At 42.0% G+C, this 18986-nt stretch overlaps 1 protein-coding gene across 9 annotated transcripts in view; it reads right to left on the bottom strand.

Moving 5' to 3' along the window:
- The window catches only part of MBNL3 (muscleblind like splicing regulator 3), a 117431-nt gene extending 102732 nt beyond the window's left edge, over nucleotides 1-14699 (bottom strand). For 2 of the 9 annotated variants that reach the window (XM_070462283.1, XM_020872175.2), the window contains exon 1: nucleotides 13466-13657. The gene's annotated coding sequence lies outside the window, so the exon portion shown is untranslated. Of the gene's footprint in view, nucleotides 1-13465; nucleotides 13672-14370 lie in introns of those variants that run through there. The other 7 variants (XM_020872172.2, XM_020872170.2, XM_070462284.1 and 4 more) reach the window with 6 other exon arrangements.
- Between the last annotated feature and the right edge of the window lie 4287 nt (nucleotides 14700-18986).

The following is an 18986-nucleotide window of genomic DNA, read 5'->3' on the forward strand; positions in this document are numbered from 1 at the left end:
GACCTTTTTATTGGCTGTGAAAATGGGGGTTCAAATTTTATTCCTATATATAAACTCCTGCCTACAGATATTAAGATAGATTTAAAGGTATAATACATTACTGGAGGTGAAGCTGGTAGTAAGCACTGCTACCCAAGAACTCCAAGAGCCAAGGTCGCCCTGTCTGCGCCTGCCGACATAAGGTGTCAGGGGAAGTTGCAGGCCTCTGCCATCTCACATGCTTAAGTTTTATACCCAGCAAATCAGAAAGGGACCCTTCACGACACAAAAGCAATGGCTGTTGATTTTACTTTCTGCCTTCTTACTGCCTCGGTTCTGTTCTGCTCCAGGATGCTGAAAGTTTGACGACTCCGAAGTCTGGATGTGTCCTCTGCAAGACTGCCTCTTCAGGAATTCAAGGAAACCAGCTTATTTTCACTTAAGAACCAACCAACCAATCAACCTCTCATTTCAAGAGAGGTTTGCTTTGTTTTGTTTGAATTATTACCCGACATGAAGAACAACAAGAACCAGAGCTCCCCTCTCCTGAAACTGAGAGGACCGAGCTTTTGTTTTTCCTACATCCAACTGTTGCAGGCTTCCTGAAAGCACTAATGGTGTCAATTCACTTAGGAGCTTTCCTCACTTAGGAAACATTCTGCCAATAGGAATACCAACATCTTAATTTTTTTGGCCATTTTTCTGGTCCCACAGAAATGAGGAATAAGTTATAGGGAATTACAAAAGCAAAAGGCTAGTAAATATAGCATCTCTTTCTTTCTTTCAATCTTCCTTCTTCATTCTAGAAGACAGTATGCCCACACACACACATATATACACACACAATGGAATACTACTCAGCCATAAAAAGAATGAAATAATGCCATTTGCAGCAACATGGATGGACCTAGAGATGATCACACTAAGTCAGACAGAGAAAGACAAGTATCATACAATATCACTTATATGTGGAATCTAAAAAAAATGATACAAATGAACTTATTTATAAAACACAAACAGACTCACAGACTTCAAAAACAAGCTACTGGTTTCCAAAGAGGAAAGGTGGGAGTGAGGGATAGATTAGGACTTTGGGATTAATATGTTCACACTGCTATGTAGAGAGTGGACCATATATATAGTAGGTATATATATAGATCTCATATATAGATCATATATATACGTATATATCACTTTGCTGTACACCGAAAACTAACATACTATAAATCAACTATACTGTAACCAAATTTAAAATAAAATTAAATACATATACTGAAATACTACTCAGCAATGAACAAAGAATGAAATTTTGCCATTTGCAACAGCATGAATTGGAAGGCATTATGCTGGACATTATGCTAAGCGAAACAAATCAGACAGAGAAAAATAAGTATTGTATAATATCACTTATGTGTGGAAAATAAACTAGTGAATATAACAAAAAAGAGGCAGACTCACAGATACAAACTAGTCGTTACCAGAGCGGGGAGGGGCAACAGAGGAGTGAGGGAATGGGAGGCAGAAAATATCAGGCATAAGAAAGATGAAAGGATGTGCTGTACAACATAGGGAATATAGGCAATATTCTATAGTAACTATAAATGGAGTAGAACCTTTAAAATTGCATACAAATATTTTAAAGTAGCTGATATCCCAAACCAATGGCAAATTTTGTTTGCCCCAAACGCACAAAACCATCACATCCTTGTTGCAGCTGAAAATCCTGAATAACTCACATTTAAATGGCCCACATCTTATTTTAACTACTCTAGCTACTAAAATGTTTATGATGAAACAGATGCTATAGGCAAAGTTATCCTGTGGCCTAAAAACATACATATTAGTGCTCTCTAAACAGCTTTAATGAACAGAACAAGAAATAGTTAAAACCTGTCACTCCAAAGATAAGGAAATGTATGCAGATTCATTCATCATTTTTTAGTTTTTATCATCATGAATAGAGTAATTCATGGAACATTTCTGTCAGTGATGGTATAACACTTTATTATGGTGCTTAATTTGTTTTACATCCCATTTAATGAATTGATTGCTAATTACACAACCATTAGATGTGTAAGCCTTTCTCTATTCTTAAGTTTTAAATATGGTATGTCTGAAGAGGGAGATAAAACTCATTTACAGTGACAGAGTTTAGATATCAACTCATTAGAACTGAGATTGTATTTTATTTCCAGAGCAGTAACTTCAATTTAACATTTAAATGTCTGAGGAAAAGCCTAGTTTCATTTCATATTGTCAGTGTGGAGAAAACAGCAGGGCTTAACGGCTCTGAAAGATGTCCACAGTAAAAGACCTTTGGTAATGAAGTCAACATGTCCAGTCATAAAAGAGGTTTCATGGCACGGGGAGAGAACTGGGGATGGGGGTGCAGATCCTTATGATCCTATTGGAGACACAACAGTACCCTAGAAGGCTATATTGTATTCTCCCTAACAATGATTTAATTCAAAGGAATATGCACAAATTATCCAGATTTTTAAAGCTGTTTCCAACCTCTTAATGGATTATACTCAGTACCTTATGTGAGTAAATCCTTTCTTTCCTAGTGCTGGGCTTAATTCTTTTTTGGGTGGGGGGCTTAATTCTTATCAGTGAAAAGTGAAAGTGAAAGTCGCTCAGTCGTGTCCGACTCTTTGAGACCCCATGGACTATACAGTCCATGGAATTCTCCAGGCCAGAATACTGGAGTGGGTAGCCTTTCCCTTCTCCAGGGGATCTTCCAACCCAGGGATTGAACCCAGGTCTTCCGCATTGCAGGTGGATTCTTTACCAGCTGAGCCACAAGAGAAGCCCAAAAAAGTAATTAGAAAGGCTATGTGACAATTGTCATCTTTATTTGTGTAACCATTCCCATCAACAGGACTTTCCTGATAGCTCAGTTGGTAAAGAGTCAGACGCGACTGAGCGACTTTCACTTTCACTTTCTCATCAACATCCTAGGTATATTTAACTTTCAGCTTATGCCTCCCATTCACAGTTTTACAATTCATTTTAATGTGTGCCTTTGTTCACTGCAGAAAAAAAATAGCCACCCACAGGTTTTCTTCCAACATATGGTAAATGTGTACATTTACAACTTATTTAAAAATCAGTTTTCCTCTTTCTTGATATGACCATTTTAGATTTGTAAAAGCCAATTTTTAAATCCTTTGCACTTACATTAAATTCATCCTATAACAATGTGAGCTTTTTTTCTATACATAATTTTTTTGACCACTCTTTTGCTGCTAGAAGCACCTCACATCCAGCCATCTCAAGATTTTTATTGTTGCTGTTTTTCTAAGATGTCCTCTTTTGGCTTCTGCTCATAGGTAACACTGTTTCCTGTGTCTCATGGTCTATCAACATCACTTATTACATAAAGTGCATACCCTCTGGACTACAATATCATAGATGTTAAATCTTACAGCATTCCTACAGCATTATGTCTCACTTCTTAGTTTGAAAAACAGACACACAACTGTCAGGGTACTTAAACAACATCATTCAATATGTCAGCAACCAAGTACCCTGTAGCTCTTGACTACCTTCCCTTCAAAAAAAGAGGAAAAATCATTTTTGACTTGATTTGAAATAACATCTACTAAAACACTGACTTTTAAACTTTTCAACAGGAACAAATAATAAGAAACACAGTTTAACATCCTAAGTATATATGTGTGTAGATCTGAAATAACAATCTCATCAAAAATATTTAAATGTATTACATGATCTATTTTGATGTTTTCTTGCTATATATTCTATTCAATTTTGTTTAAAAGAAATGCTAGTCATAACTTCCTAGGTGGATTTCATTTGCACTAATGACTTGCCTACTACTTGATGACTGCAGTGATAGAGAAATTAGACTTACCACATGCCACAAGGTAATGGGATTAGTTCTGCTAATAGCAGGGTAAATCTTCATTAATTATGAGGCCACTAGTACAGATTACAGTAACTGAATCCGAACCAGCATGAAATATATTTGGGGATAACCTACAAAGAAAGGGTTTGCTAAACAAAACATGATGTCAAGAAGATGGAAGGGGTATTTAACCTCTTAGAACAAGATATCTTTAAGGTTTCTGGATCATTATTTAAATGCAGCTGTGCTGCTAATTATAAATGCATGTTAATATTCAGGTCAGTGGGACATCTACTCAGAAGAACCTTGTTTGTTCTTAATCCAAAACATTTTGTAAATCAGAATATTATATTGAATCTGAGCTTGAAAAATTTGAGTGCATCTTAACATTCAAATGCAAGAATTCTCAACAATAAAATCACTTTGGAACTGTTTTGTTTAGTTCATCCAAGTCACTTTTTTTTTTTATAAATGTGTTTGAGGTATCATCTACTAATAACAACAGTAACTGGTATACAGTTCATTTGTAGAGTGTTTTAAACTTCAGAAAACTTTTTAAATTTTGAAGCTGCTGATGACCAGCAATCTTTGGATTACTGAATATTTAAAAAGCATATAATGACATTTTCCAGACCCAAAAATGAAACTTAATATTTGGTGTGCTCTGCCTGTGACAGATGACTCAATCCCATGAAGAAATCCAGGTGCCTGGCCTATTACGATTGCCTGTTTTTCAGAGGTCGGGTCCACCCCTGCCATTTCCCTACCAAATTTGGAAGATATGAAAGAAAACTTCAAGGTAAAAGACTAAGTCAAGTTCTGAAGTGGGGGTGTCCTAGAACCCCCTTATGTGGAGGTATCTATTAAACAACTTAGAGCAGATGTTTATCCTTTATAAACATTTAACATTTTTGCAAATTGAAGGCTTAAGAAGCTAAGGGAGTAAAGGACAGGCCAGGAAGTCAGGGATTCCTGGATGTGAACCTAATCTTGGTCCTATTCTGCTTTTGCTCTAAATCAATGCCAAATGCTTCACACCTCAGCTGCTTTATAGCAGGCAAGAATTATACTGCAGACGAAACTGTTTCCTGAGAATGTCTCAGGTTAAATGGTTAATATTACAGCCCTCAAAGATACTTCCTTTCACAAGAGGTGAAGCATTCTTCATACATATTATTTACCTTCTTTACATTAGGAAATTGAAACAGAATATTGGTGTCCTGCTTAACTGACCTTGAAAAGAGATCATTTTTTCCATCCCTAAATTCTTGTCCACTTCACAATGAATTGGTTATCCAACCAGTTAGGAAATTCAATCCTGTGATCTTAAAGGTTTTTAAGGGCGCTGTAACACCTGTGAGTTGACCATTTAGGCAGCTAATACTGGGCCAGCTCAGGACCATCATCTTTCTCTGTCCTCTCTCCATGGGTCATTAACCTGAAGGAAATGCCCTCCTCATCCACGTCTTGATTAGGTACCCTCTTGGGAAAGTCAGTTGGTCCTGGTCATGAGAAGAAGGTCCATTTTTCACACCACAAAGCAGCACCTCCATATCTGGCCCTGCTTTGGGCTCTTCAAAAGGCAGACCGTGTTTTCACTTTCTCCCCACCACTTCATGATAAAAGCATCCTGGTCCCTTCGTGGCATTTAATGAATGGTCCTCTCTCCCTGGATTTGGACCGTTGGCCTTTCTGACCAGTCATTAACTGGCAGGAAATGCCCTTCTCAGCAATCACTATTGTGTAAATAGAGCTATAAACTTTTGAATGCCCCTGCAACCCCAGACCCTAAAGCTGCACGTGTGGGGGGGGGGCGGTGTGTGGGCAGATCTTTATTGTAAAAGTACTGCCTTCCAAATTAAACTCAAACCACATGATACAGTTCATAAAATATACAAAATATGCAGTCCAGTGACAGATTTACCGTGGCCCTACAGAATAAAGCCAAAAAAAAAAATTCATCTCTATACGGAAAACACTGCTACTTTTGACCCAAATAGCCCCCAAACAGGAAGTGAAAAGCAAATAGGCAGCTGTGGCCTCACTAAGTTATGAAGGAGACCAGGGCAAACGGCATTTCCTGTCATTGCTTGTCACCATTTCTCAATGCCTCTGTCAGAACTGTTTTCATAGATGGCTAAAAATATTATGGAAATTTCTTTGGGGATAAGATGGAAGGCAATGAAGGGAGCTGTTAGATGACCTAGACTTGAAAGTGAAATATGCAACTTTTACCAAAAACTTTCCTTGGGACTAGTCACACAACCAGTCACTTGAACTTCTGCATTTTAATGAATACAGGAATAACAGACCACATGAGCAAAAGTAAAAAGTAAAAGTGTTCAGGATCAGACATTAGATAACCTAGATGTTTCCTGTTAATTTCAGGTCAGTTTTCAGAACAATTTGCATGCACCTGATGAGTAAGGAGAGAACTGCAGACTATAATATCCCAGAGAAGAGGAACTAGCGTCTTCAATTTGGTTTCTCTCTCCCTCTGTCTCTCACCAGCCCACAATATGAGAGGTCTCTAAGGGGATCACATTTTAGATCCTTCACTATTGTCAACACACTCTTCACACCATATGGAGGGATTCCTGTCTTTTTTCCAGAACTGTGAAATGCCAAGCCTCGTGTCGCATTTCTGTAGCCTCTCAACTTCTTAATCACCAAAGATCTTTGGAGGGCAAGTTTCAGCTGGAAAGTACAAGCGTTTTGCCCTCATGTTATTGCCACACTGAAGCTCTCAGGATGTCCAGATGAATCCCCCAGCAAAACCAAGTTTATCAAAGAAAGAGGATTACTAAACAGTAGCAGGGCAGCTAGTTGGCCAAAGTTCTGCCAAACTCTTTCTCCGAAAAAAAAGGCCTTCCCTTGGAGAGACTGTGAGTGTGATCCCAGCCCAGACCCTGGCTTCAGAGAGCCGGCAGAACACTTATAGACACAGTCCCTTCCTGTGGCTCTGGCCACTGCTACAGGCATTTATAAAATAGATCAGACTGCCCAGCACCTCCTCGACCTGCATGGTTTTCTACATTTTGAAGTTCTTAGACATAACAAGTGACCCTATAATCTGTATATTTTTCACCTCATACTTCTGGGTGAGCTAAGAAGGTTTTCTTCATGCTATCCAATCACTTAGGAAAGATGCTGACATCAACAACCTGAGAGTTTAAATTTTGCTCAAAATCACCTCTGAAAAGAATCTACTCCTCTTCTCTGGGAGCCTGACTGATTACAGATAGCAAGGACAGGGGTGGGGGGACACATAAATGTGTTTGTTCTTTAACAAAAAAAAAAAAAAGGGCCATTATGGAGTGCCTGCATTTCAGTGGACAAGAGCAAACTCCAGTAGGGTGCTGAGAAGGAATGTGATCTCTGCCAGCGTGCCACGCATCTGGTTGAGTGTGTTTCTATATATTTTAAATAGAACTTGGAAAAACCACTACCGAGTACATGGATCCAATCACAATAAAGCAACCACCCTAACATTATGTGACAATCTCATTTTCTCAGTTTGCAAAGCAAAAAAAAAAAAAAGGTGAGAAATTATACTATGAGATATATGTCCAAATTAATATTATACATGGTACTTTTGCTCTGCTTTGTTTTCCTGTGTGAAGGCTGAGGACTAAAAACAAAAGTTGAAATGCAAGCTCTCTGCTTCTTCCACTCGCTTGTTTTTTGCTAACAGGCCAACTGCTCCCCGCCAAATAAAAACACAGCCCCTTGTTTGGTTTCTTCACGCTGCTATATAAGGAGAGACTCCAAAAGCTGTACCTAAAGCCTCATGGTCCTCTGGGCACAAAAGATGATTGTGGTGGATCTGAAATGGCAGCTCATCTCTTCCACAGGGTGGACTTTGCTTTCTGGATACAGTAAAAAGAGGCGCTATTCACACCTGTATCTTGGTAAATAAAAACCTATGCAAATTCACCCTCTAAACGGGCAATCAGGTTTTGAGTGAAAATGAGACAGCTCTCAGTGTCCTTTTGGGGTTTTGTCTGACTTCATCACTTTCTAAACTACATGACACAAGGCATCTGAGTCATGGTATTTCTGATTTTCTTCCTTTTTTTTTTTTAAACCTGGTAAAAAGGTTTGAAGGACTGTTTCTACATAACTTCTGGTTGCGGACTGATTTCTCTGGGATGTGCTGGGGATACAGTAAATGCAACGACAGGTGACAGGAAAAGAGCAGCTGGCTTTCAGGCTACTCCTGGAGGTCTCAGCCCAAAGGCTGCCATTGCCTGCTTTTCCCTGGACTTGGGGCAGAGCTGCTACCATGATGTCAAGCAGGATATTCTGTTTGTTGTTGTTGATAATTTTTTTTGTCAATAAAAAAATAGACAACGCTACCTGAAATCACAGGGAGGCCGTTCATAAAATAAAACAACAAGTTAGAAAGAATATCTTCCCATTTACTTAACCAAGTTTTACTGAGACCCCTCCCTGTAGCTCAAATGGTAAAGAATCTGCCTGCAACTCAGGAGACCAGGGTTTGATCCCTGGGTTGGGAAGATCTCCTAGAGAAGGCATGGCAACCCACTCCAGTATCCTTGCCTGGAGAATCCCATGGACGGGGGAGCCTGGCGGGCTAGTCTGTGGGGTCGCAAAGAGTTGGACATGACTGAATGACTAACACTACTACCAACTACTATGTACCAGGCACTGGGGATATAAAGGAGACCCAGGAACTTGCCTAATAAGGAGTTACTCGTACATTCAAGGAAACCTGAATAAGCCTTAAGAAACTAGTCTCAAATTTCCACACCAGTTGCAGGTGATGCCAAGGAGCTCGAGATTAAAAAAAACTGGTGGGGACAATTTTAAGCTAATTTGAGTAATCCACATTGGAAAATAAGATCAAGCAAACTGTCGGTCTCTAGGATGCACCCATGGCCTTAAGGAGATCACACAGCCTGTCAGAAGTCTAGTGCCAATCTCCTGCAATTCTGCCCAGACTGCCTTTCTCAATTGGAGGCCCTTTCCTTCTGGGCCCTTCAAGTTCATCCACTGTGTGGTCATAAAACGAACCTCTGCCTAATGTTAGAAATCACTCCTTCTACTCATGAGCCAATGTAATGCTGTAGAAGAAGGCCCTAAGAGTAGACATAATATCTTAAATAGCATGCCTAATTGATTTCTAAATCTCTATTAATCAGTCTCTTTTTTTCCCCTTAACACTTTGGTCTCACGGCTATCATGAAGAGTTCTGGGGTTACTATGCTTGAGTTTCTTTTTTTTTGGCAGACTTTTTTTTTTTCCATTTATTTTTATTAGTTGGAGGCTAACTACTTTACATCATTACAGTAGTTTTTGTCATACATTGAAATGAATTAGCCATGGATTTACATGTATTCCCCATCCCGGTCCCCCCTCCCACCTCCCTCTCCACCCCATCCCTCTGGGTCTTCCCAGTGCACCAGGCCCGAGCACTTGTCTCATGCACCCAACCTGGGCTGGTGATCTGTTTCACCCTAGATAATATACATAATGAGATGGATGAAACTGGAGCCCATTATACAGAGTGAAGTAAGCCAGAAAGATAAAGACCATTACAGTATACTAACACATATATATGGAATTTAGAAAGATGGTAACGATAACCCTATATGCAAAACAGAAAAAGAGACTCAGATGTATAGAACAGACTTGTGGACTCTGGGAGAAGGCGAGGGTGGGATGTTTCAAGAGAACAGCATTGAAATATGCTTGAGTTTCTTGAAAAGGATTATACACATATAGAAGGAGAAAAAAATATGTATGTGTGTGGCATGTATGTGAATATATAACATACATGTTATATATACTGTACATGTTATATACATTTACATGTATATTCACTTACATGTATACACCTCTACACACATACTTAAATCAAGCTTTCTTTCATTTCTTCCTCTTGAGTTCTAATCAATATATTCTAATTAACTTACTGGAGTTCAACATACAGAGCCTCGGAGAGACACAGTGTAATGCAAACATTTACTATAGTTTATTGTGAAGTTTTTTTCTTTCATTCCTAGAATTGGGGGAGTGCTGTAAAAATAGGTATTTTTCTATAATCATCTGGGAATAAATCAATGCAGGGTTGTATAAACTGTCCTAAGATAAAGACTAATTTATACATTGTGCACATGCGTGTGCTTCCATGCGCCCAGACAACTTGGGAGTGCCTTTATTTCTCAAATAAAAATAAGGTCCTTCTTCCCAGTTGCATTATTTTACCATCACTCTTTTAAAAACACAGTTGCTCAAAAAAATAAATAAATAAAAATAAAAACACAGTCACTCAATACCAAGGAGAAGTAAATTATGGTTTTATATTGTGTATTTATTAGAATGATCTGGGAAAAAAACTTTTTTGACTCCTCTTAGGTCAAACGGATAGCATTAACACCTGATAATGTAATTAATACCTTATTTATCCTAATGCTCAAAGTTGTCTTTCCAACACTGTCATTTGGCTGTCTTGAAGCAATATATAACCATTTAGGAAGAGCAGGATGCTTCAGAACCAGATTCCTTAAGATCTAAAAGCTTACATTAATATGGCTCTATCTGCTTTCTTTTGGGTCATAATTTGTGTTTGTTTTGGGTTGGTCAGCAATTAAAGGTACTTCCTCCCAAACAGTTTATTCTCTTAGAGGGAAAGGGCCCACATCATTTCATCTGAGGCACAGGTTTCCTTTTATTTTTGAATCGAGAGCTCTGGCACATGGAGCGAGGGACAGAACCCCCCCACCCCCACCCCCGCAAAGAAACAAAACTTCTGATTTCTGCTCTCCTGATATCACATACATTTATAAAAGGAGAAAAATCCATCTGGTGACCCTACTACACAGTTATAAAACAACTGAACCGTATGGAGCACCTTGACAAAGTCAAGGTGTGCATAGCCTGCATGCTCTTTCAGACATTTGATAGTTGTAACATGTCAGTGACCATTATCTAACTTTAATTACGGGATCAAATTACTTGTCAAACATGGACTGTAAATTATTCTTGTCTGCTAGGCCCCAATCTCTGTTTGTAATCCTATTAGACAGTTTGATTTATTTCAAAATAGAACAATTCTGCCGCCTTCCTGGAAGGACTGTGCTATTAATAAGCAGGATAAGTGTACAGTTTTCAGAAGGAAAATCTTCATCGCATTAGGGGTTTTTTACTCTTTTCTTCCTTTCCCTTCCCTCTCACATATAAAGACATCTGGGGGGAGAACAAAACTGTACTTCCAACTACACTGTCAGCATCTGCACGGCGGCCCAGACACGGCCACTGTTCCAGCACATGCACCACTGCCGCCTCCAAAGACAAGACCTTTCTTTCCCCAGGCTGCTGTGATTTCTTTTTCACAGGGCAGAGCTGGGCAGATAATAATACACCTACCGGTCAGAAAGATGAATTACACAAGAACCTAGCAGTGCAGTGAGAAGCGAGGGAACCCATTTGACGCAAATACAATGCAGGCAATGAAGGGAAAGAATGTCTAAACGACTCCAAATGTTGAGGTTCTAGCCAGTGCACAAAAAGCAAACTATCTTCTGTTTAAATTAAAAGCTGAGCACAAAATCTGCTCCTCTGTGAGTTTACCAAATACTCATTTTTCTTTTTAACTCAACATGTATTAAGCACCTGATTTGTGCAAAGCATTGCTTAGGTAAAAGGTAGGTGCAGGAGATTACCAAAGAGAATTCGGATACCAGCTCGGAATCATAGGTTTTATCCCCCCATAAAAGGCACCTGTTGTGAAACGCCGGGACTGGACAGTTGAGGGGAATCATTAAGGCAGCAAAGGAAATTAGACATGAAGTGCCTCTTAGAAACAGAGTGAAACATGCAGTCACCACCTCTAGTCCAGCACCATATCAATTCTCTCTCAAAATATTTTTTTTTCTGACAAACTCCTTCGCTTATGTTTTCATACAAGGTCTCCAATCTCATCAGTCTAGGAAGCCACTGAATGTTTAACTGGCAAAATGTCTTCATAATGTCTCTGACACATGTTCAGCTTGTCTATTCTGGCCCCAAGGTTTAGCCCCCCCACCCCATGCCACCCCCACTGTTTTAAGGATGCATTTGCAACAAGGCAGCACGTGAGGAAGCAAAGCTTCATGAACTGGAGTCTAAGCATGTAATCACTAAAAACTGGAGAAGGTCCTTTGTGACATCCCTGCTCTCTTGCACAAATGCAGCTTATTCTCTACCTGCAAGAGGAACTCTCCTTTCGGATGTGAAGTAATGAACTTCCCAAACACTTCTGCCACCAATAATCTGAAAAATGGATTAGACAGTAAATTCCACTGCAAACAGTTCAGTTCTTTCTAGGCACACCACAGCACCTGGACAGGAAAACTGCACCATTCCGCACAGGTGCAAAACAGAACCTGCCAGCCAAGTTGCTCCTATTGCTTTGGGAGAAGTCAAAAGTGGACAGAGGTAGAATAATATCACCTGGGTAATGGGTGGAAGCCCTTTTAGGCTATGTTCAGGGAAGTTTCAATAAATATGAAAGCATCTCCCTGAAGTATTACATATTGAGAAATATTTTTAAAACAACGTTTAAAAGTATTGAAACATTAAGGACTAGACTTCTCGTAGGAAAAATGGAAAAATGTGAATATAACTAGAAAAATCCGAGGGGGCTGGTAAACTCCATGGGCAATATGCCTTTCATCAGAGGGAAATAACCTCAGGTGAATTGTATTAAACACTGACGTCTAGTCATTAGTACAGCTCTTCAACAGTCCACTTTCCAACCATTGTACCAGTAACTACCCAAAGACTTATTAAACCAAGGGGTCAACATGGTGAAAAATTAGCAATCATTTCAAAATTAAATCTTGCAAGTTTTGTTTTAATTGGTGCTTTCCCGTCAATTAACCTGTGGCATTATGCTGTGAGGATTCATACCCAATTCAAAAAACACCAGCAATTTAGGAACATCTCAAAAAAAGAACTTTTGGAAAACACGCTATCTTAATTACAGCATCAATAAATTCACCCTCACTGTTGCATTAATCTATATCAATTAATGGTCAGCAGACCGAAAAACACACAGTAGGTCTACTAACGATAACACTACACAACTGAATCACCTGAATGTTAACTTGGGTTGCTGGTCTTGATTTAATTTCATTTTCTAACCATAAAAGCTTATCGTGTGAACGCTAAAAATGAAAGTTCTCTTTTCAAGAGTCTCCTGAAATCTACCTTCAGGCCCTTTCGGATGCCGATAGTAAAAGCAAGCTGCCTAAATGTGTTGCTCCGCAGCGGGAAGTGAGACCAGACCGCGCAGCAGGAAAGCTGGGGCACTGCCCACGTTAGCGCACCGCCCCGGGGACGTGAGCGGCTAGAAACACTTGCGGACGGTATGCCGTACACGAAGTTCCTTTCAATGACAAAATACGCATCATGTATGCCATACAGACATATAAAGGAAGGAGAAAGAAGGAAGCAGAAAAAGAAGAAGAAAGACGAAAGCCCCTAACGCTAACAAAGTTGCAGGATGACTTTTCCTTCTACTTGCCATTTTGAAAAATAAAGTTTAAAAGGCGTTCGATTTCGCTGGCGCCTCAGCCACGCTCGGCAGCCCCAACTCCTCGCCGGCCTTACCTTCTGCTGCTAGCGCGAACCCAGGGGCTAAGGGGTCCCGCTCTCAGCGGCGGCGGTGGCGGGGGCAGCGGCACATGCCATCTGTTAGCAGCAGAAGCAGAAGCCGCGCTGCACGAGGTGGCCCCGGTGCGGGGCGAGCCTCTAGCACGGGTGACTACCCAATGCCGCCATTTTAAAGCGAGGCTCCTGAAATCATTAGATATAAGCAAATTAAAGCCCGCCCCACCTACAGAACTTCGGGGCTGGGACGAGCAACCCGGCTTCGAGTCGGCCGCGGTGGGGTAGAAAATGTCAAGTGAGAGACGCGCACAGGACTCCCGGCCGCAGGCGACATCCCTCCGACCCCCTCCCCGCCCCCGCCACCCCCCGGGCTCGGGCGAGCCTCCTCGCGGGTCCAGAGACCGGAGGATTTTCTTGTCCTCCACTATTCCGGGACCCTTCGCTGGGGCCCGCCGGCGGACTGGGGGACACTGGGGGGCCGGGGCCGGCCCTCCCCGCGCCTCCCGAGCGCTTGGTTCAGTCCACTTGGAGCACACCTCGCGCTCCCCGGCTCCCCGGCGGCGGGCGGGCGGGCGCGGGGCTCCGGGCCCGGCGAGCGGCTGCCATGGCAACCCGGGACCAAACCCCGCCCGGCAGCAGCCAAAGGCGTGCCCTCCGCCGGCCGGCCGGCTGGCCGGCTGTCCGGCCGGTCCTCGGCAGCGCCCGGCGACCCGGCGGCCCTCGCGGGGCCCCGCGCCCGGCACACGCGCGGCACGCCGAGGGCGCGGCGCCGGCAAGGGGACTCCCGGCGCCCCAGCGGCAACTCCCGCCCAACTCCGGCGGGCTGGGAAGCGGCGCGCGGCCCCGCCCGGCCAGGTAGCGCGGCGCGCCCCGCACCGGCCCCGCACCGGCCACGCCGACCTCACCTGGCCCGGCGCCCGCGGCTCCCAGCTCCAGACGCGGCGGGAATGCAGCGGCGTGCGGCCCCCCACTTCGCGCCCAGCCCAGGACTCTGTCCTCCGCCTCCCTCGCTGCTCCTGGAGAGCGCCAAAAAGTCGCGCTCCAGATCCCGCTCGCTCCGAGGGCTGGCACGCTCTTTCTGTAGCGCTCCGTATATTGGTGGAGTCTTTCTTCAGCTCACGGGTCTCGTGGAGCCGAGCGCGGGCTTTATTCTCAGGGGGTGTGGCGCCCCTTCCCCCAGCCGGCCGGCCCAGCCCCCACTGCAAGGGCTTTTTGCCATTTCATTATTAAGGGAAGGGGCTGGGGCAGCAAATCATAACGCGCAGGTTTTACAAAAGCGAGAACAAACAGAACTTGCACACTGTCCCAGAGGGGACGGCGGTGGGGGGGGGGGGGGCGGGGGAGGGAGGCAGCAAAGTTTGTGAGCTGCAGGACGTGAAGTGCCAATGAGCAATGCAGTGTGTTTCAAAGCTGGACGCTTCCAGACACTCTGGCTATGAGATTAAATAGGTAATTCCAAAAATGACCGCAGTCAATAAATACGTCGGCCCACGGAAGGCAAAATACATATTTATTTATATACTCACCAACACTTATCAGCTGCCTTCCTGAGTCCTCTCTTTTCTGCAAATCCTTTATTTCCCTTTAAAACCCTGATCTCAGAAAGGGAAATGTTGGTCTGTACGAATAGTCCCCCTCTTTAACGGAGTTTGAAGGGTAGGAGGACCCCTAAGGTAGAGTTCCAGATACTTCTGAATGACAAGTGGACAAAGCAAATGCAATTATATATTTGGATTTTTTTCAAAAAATGTACATATGGATAGCTAAATTACAAGTTTCTTTTTAATGCAAGTGTGATAGGAGCACCAGCTGTTCCTTAACTGGAGCCCAACGGTAATCAACACATGCTTTTATTTAATCTTAGGAGGACAATTGTAGTCTGAAACACACGTATATGCAGGATCCTCCGTGACAAGCTCATAGCAATTCATGGGCTGCTCTCCTGCCATGAACTGCTTCACCCCAGTAACAGAGTTCCACATGCCCTGCAGAAAGTGCAGAAACACAGGAGGTATTCAAGCAGCAGTTAAATCGAAGAGTGGGGTGAATTCTCAGGCTAATTACATTTTTAAAAATTCTACCGGACTGATCCAAATAGAACTCTCCAGCTAATATTAGGCAAGAAATCAATCTCTGTTAAATGTGAGATAATAGGAGCAGGATCATAATGGTTGGGAGAACACTGGCACAAACTGCGCTTTAAATAATAGAGAAAAACCCTCTGTGGCATTTGACAAGCATTGTGAAAGTTATCAGGACAACGTGCAGGGGTGGTGTCTGATAGGTTTGTAATACCCAGTAGAATCCTAAGCATGAGTCAAACAAAAGGCAGGAGTTTCTAGTTATTTGAAAGGGGGGGTGAGAGACTTTAATTCCTAGCCACCTTTCCCCACCTCCCTTCCAACTTACCAAATGACCTGCCCTACTCTAAAAGTCAAATTTGGCTGATGTATAGGAAGTGGCTTTTGCAGTCCAGAGACTAAAAGTAGGAGGTGTTGGCTACCGCAGTAGGCAGGAGAGAAGGGCAAGGCTGAATTATATAACTCCATACCCAATGATCTAACAAATGAGGAACTGTTATCACAGCAAGTCAACAAAGGACTCTTTATACTAAACGTAACTTGGGTCAATACCAGTTCCCTTACCTCTGCCCACCATTGCAAACCACATCTCCTATGGGACACTTTGGCTTTCCCTAGTTCCACACAAGCTGGCTTGATTTGATTGTTACTGCATGGCTGAAATAATTGTTTTATCATAAATTTCAGGTCACAAATAGGACAGCTTGGTGGTTCTCTGGGTAGCACAGTTTCAACACCGTCTCTTGCTGGACATTTCTGCCTGTTGAAAGTTGCAAATGATACTTTATTATTCTCTCTTCTCCACACTGAAGGGAAGAAAAACCTTATAAGCAAATTTGAGGCTGGTAAACTGTCCTCCTTGTATCCAGGCTGGTGTGACAAATGAAGGTAGGCAAATTTCCATGCTACCGGTTCATTAGGGAGTGTTTTCAAAAGCCGTAGGAAATTGCTGTCCCCTCCCCTCAGCATTTTAAAAGGATCCATTTACTCTCAGGGGTAGACTCACCTTGGAATTACTTTCCAATTTAGTAGAGTGGGTAGAGCTAGACAACCTTTTCTTTTCCTTAGGCCTGATTGGGGGCATGACCCAGGAAAAATTAAGTTGTATACTCACTGATCCACTAGATGAGTTCTTAATGTATGTACATTATAGTCTCTGAATACTTAACACTTCTTTTCCCCTTGCATTTTGGGCTAGCCTCAGAACCACTAGTCCTAACGGATCTTCACTTTCCCCCCATCAGTCAAATAGAGGTGGGTAACCAAACACTTAAACACACTTAGGGAACATACTGTCCGTATTCTCACAATGCCTTAACAGTACACATACAGATGTAAAAGCTAAGACTGGAGGTAAGGATGTAGAAGCCTCTCAAGTGGCATGTTCTTCCAATAAATCTAATTAACTTTGACTGATACAGGAAAGAATTCTAAAAGTTATGTAATGGTTTAGTAACAAAAGGATTATTGTAATCCACCGCTGAACAAATGTTGCTGTATTTTTTTAGAGATGCTGAATAGGTGAAAAGTTAAACTCTCTCATATATCAGTGCACCATTCCGAGGGATTTTTGAACTCTCAATTTACTCTATCAGAATTATGCTTTTACTCCTTTGCTAAGTCACATAACTCATTATTCTTTTTAAAAGATGGTCAGCTGATACTGCTAGACATGCGAGCAGGGTCATGCTATGCACAGAAATGTGAAGCATCACCTTCCTCTTTTGAACTTGTGTAATAGTCACCTGTTATTATTAGCAAATAGTACTGTTTGCTGCTGCTGTGTCCCAGCGACAGCTCCACAGCCTACAGCCCACAACACTATTTGCGGTGACTCCATACAGAAGTCTCTGGCTATTTAAGGGTGGTTGAAGGGCTACAGGCACTCTATCAGATCTAATCCCTTGAATCTGTTTGCTAGATAGACAGAGTGCCTGAAAAACTATGGACAGGAGGTGGTGATCAAAACCATCCCCAAGAAAGAGAAATGCAAAAAGGCAAAATGGTTGTCTGAGGAGGCCTTACAAATAGCTGAGAAAAGAAGAGAAGCGAAAGGCAAAGGAGAAAAGGAAAGATATATCCATCTGAATGCAGAGTTCCAAAGAATAGCAAGGAGAGATAACAAAGCCTTCCTAAGTGATCAATGCAAAAAAAAAAAAAATAGAGGAAAACAATAGAATGGGAAAGACTAGAAATCTCTTCAAGAAAATTAGAGATACCAAGATATCATTTCATGCAAAGATGGGCACAATAAAGGACAGAAACAGTATGGACCTAACAGAAGCAGAAGATATTAAGAAGAGGTGGCAAGAATACACAGAAGAATTATACAAAAAAGATCTTCATGACCCAGATAACCATGATGGTGTGATCACTCACCTAGAGCCAGACATCCTGGAATGTGAAGTCAAGTGGGCCTTAGGAAGCATCACTATGAACAAAGCTAGTGGAGGTGATGGAATTCCAGCTGAGCTATTTCAAATCCTAAAAGATGATGCTTTGAAAGTGCTGTCCTCAATATGCCATCCAATTTGGAAAACTTGGCAGTGGCCACAGGACTGGAAAAAGTCCATTTTCATTCCAAGCCCAAAGAAAGGCAATGCCAAAGAATGTTCAAACTACCACACAATTGCACTCATTTCACACACTAGCAAAGTAATGCTCAAAATTCTGCAAGCTAGGCTTCAACAGTACATGAACCAAGAACTTCCAGATGTTCAAGCTGGATTTAGAAAAGGCAGAGGAACCAGAGATCAAATTGCCAACATCCACTGGATCATAGAAAAAGCAAGAGAGTTCCAGAAAAACATCTACTTCTGCTTTATTGACTATGCCAAAGCCTTTGACTGTGTGGATCACAACAAACTGGAAAATTCTTAAAAGAGATGGGAATACCAGACCACCTGACCTGCCTCCTGAGAAATCTATATGCAGGTCAAGAAGCAACAGTTAGAACTGGACATGAAACAACAGACTGGTTCCAAATAGGAAAAGGAGTACGTCAAGGCTGTATATTGTCACCCTGCTTATTTAACTTATATGCAGAGTACATCATGTGAAATGCTGGGCTGGATGAAGCACAAGCTGGAATCAAGATTGCTGGGAGAAATATCAATAACTTCAGATATGCAGATGACACCACCCTTATGGCAGAAAGCAAAGAGGAACTAAAGAGCCTCTTGATGAAAGTGAAAGAGGAGAGTGAAAAAGCTGACTTAAAACTCAACATTCAAAAAACAAAGATCATGGCATCCGGTCCCATCACTTCATGGCAAATAGATGGGGAAACAATGGAAACAGAGACTTTATTTTGGGGGGGCTCCAAAATCATTGCAGATGGTGACTGCAGCCATGAAATTAAAAGACGCTTGTTCCTTGGAAGGAAAGTTATGACCAACTTAGACAGCATATTAAAAAGCAGAGACATTACTTTGCCGACA

The sequence above is a fragment of the Odocoileus virginianus genome, unplaced genomic scaffold, assembly GCF_023699985.2.
Source record: "Odocoileus virginianus isolate 20LAN1187 ecotype Illinois unplaced genomic scaffold, Ovbor_1.2 Unplaced_Scaffold_2, whole genome shotgun sequence".
Classification (NCBI taxonomy): Eukaryota; Metazoa; Chordata; class Mammalia; order Artiodactyla; family Cervidae; genus Odocoileus; species Odocoileus virginianus.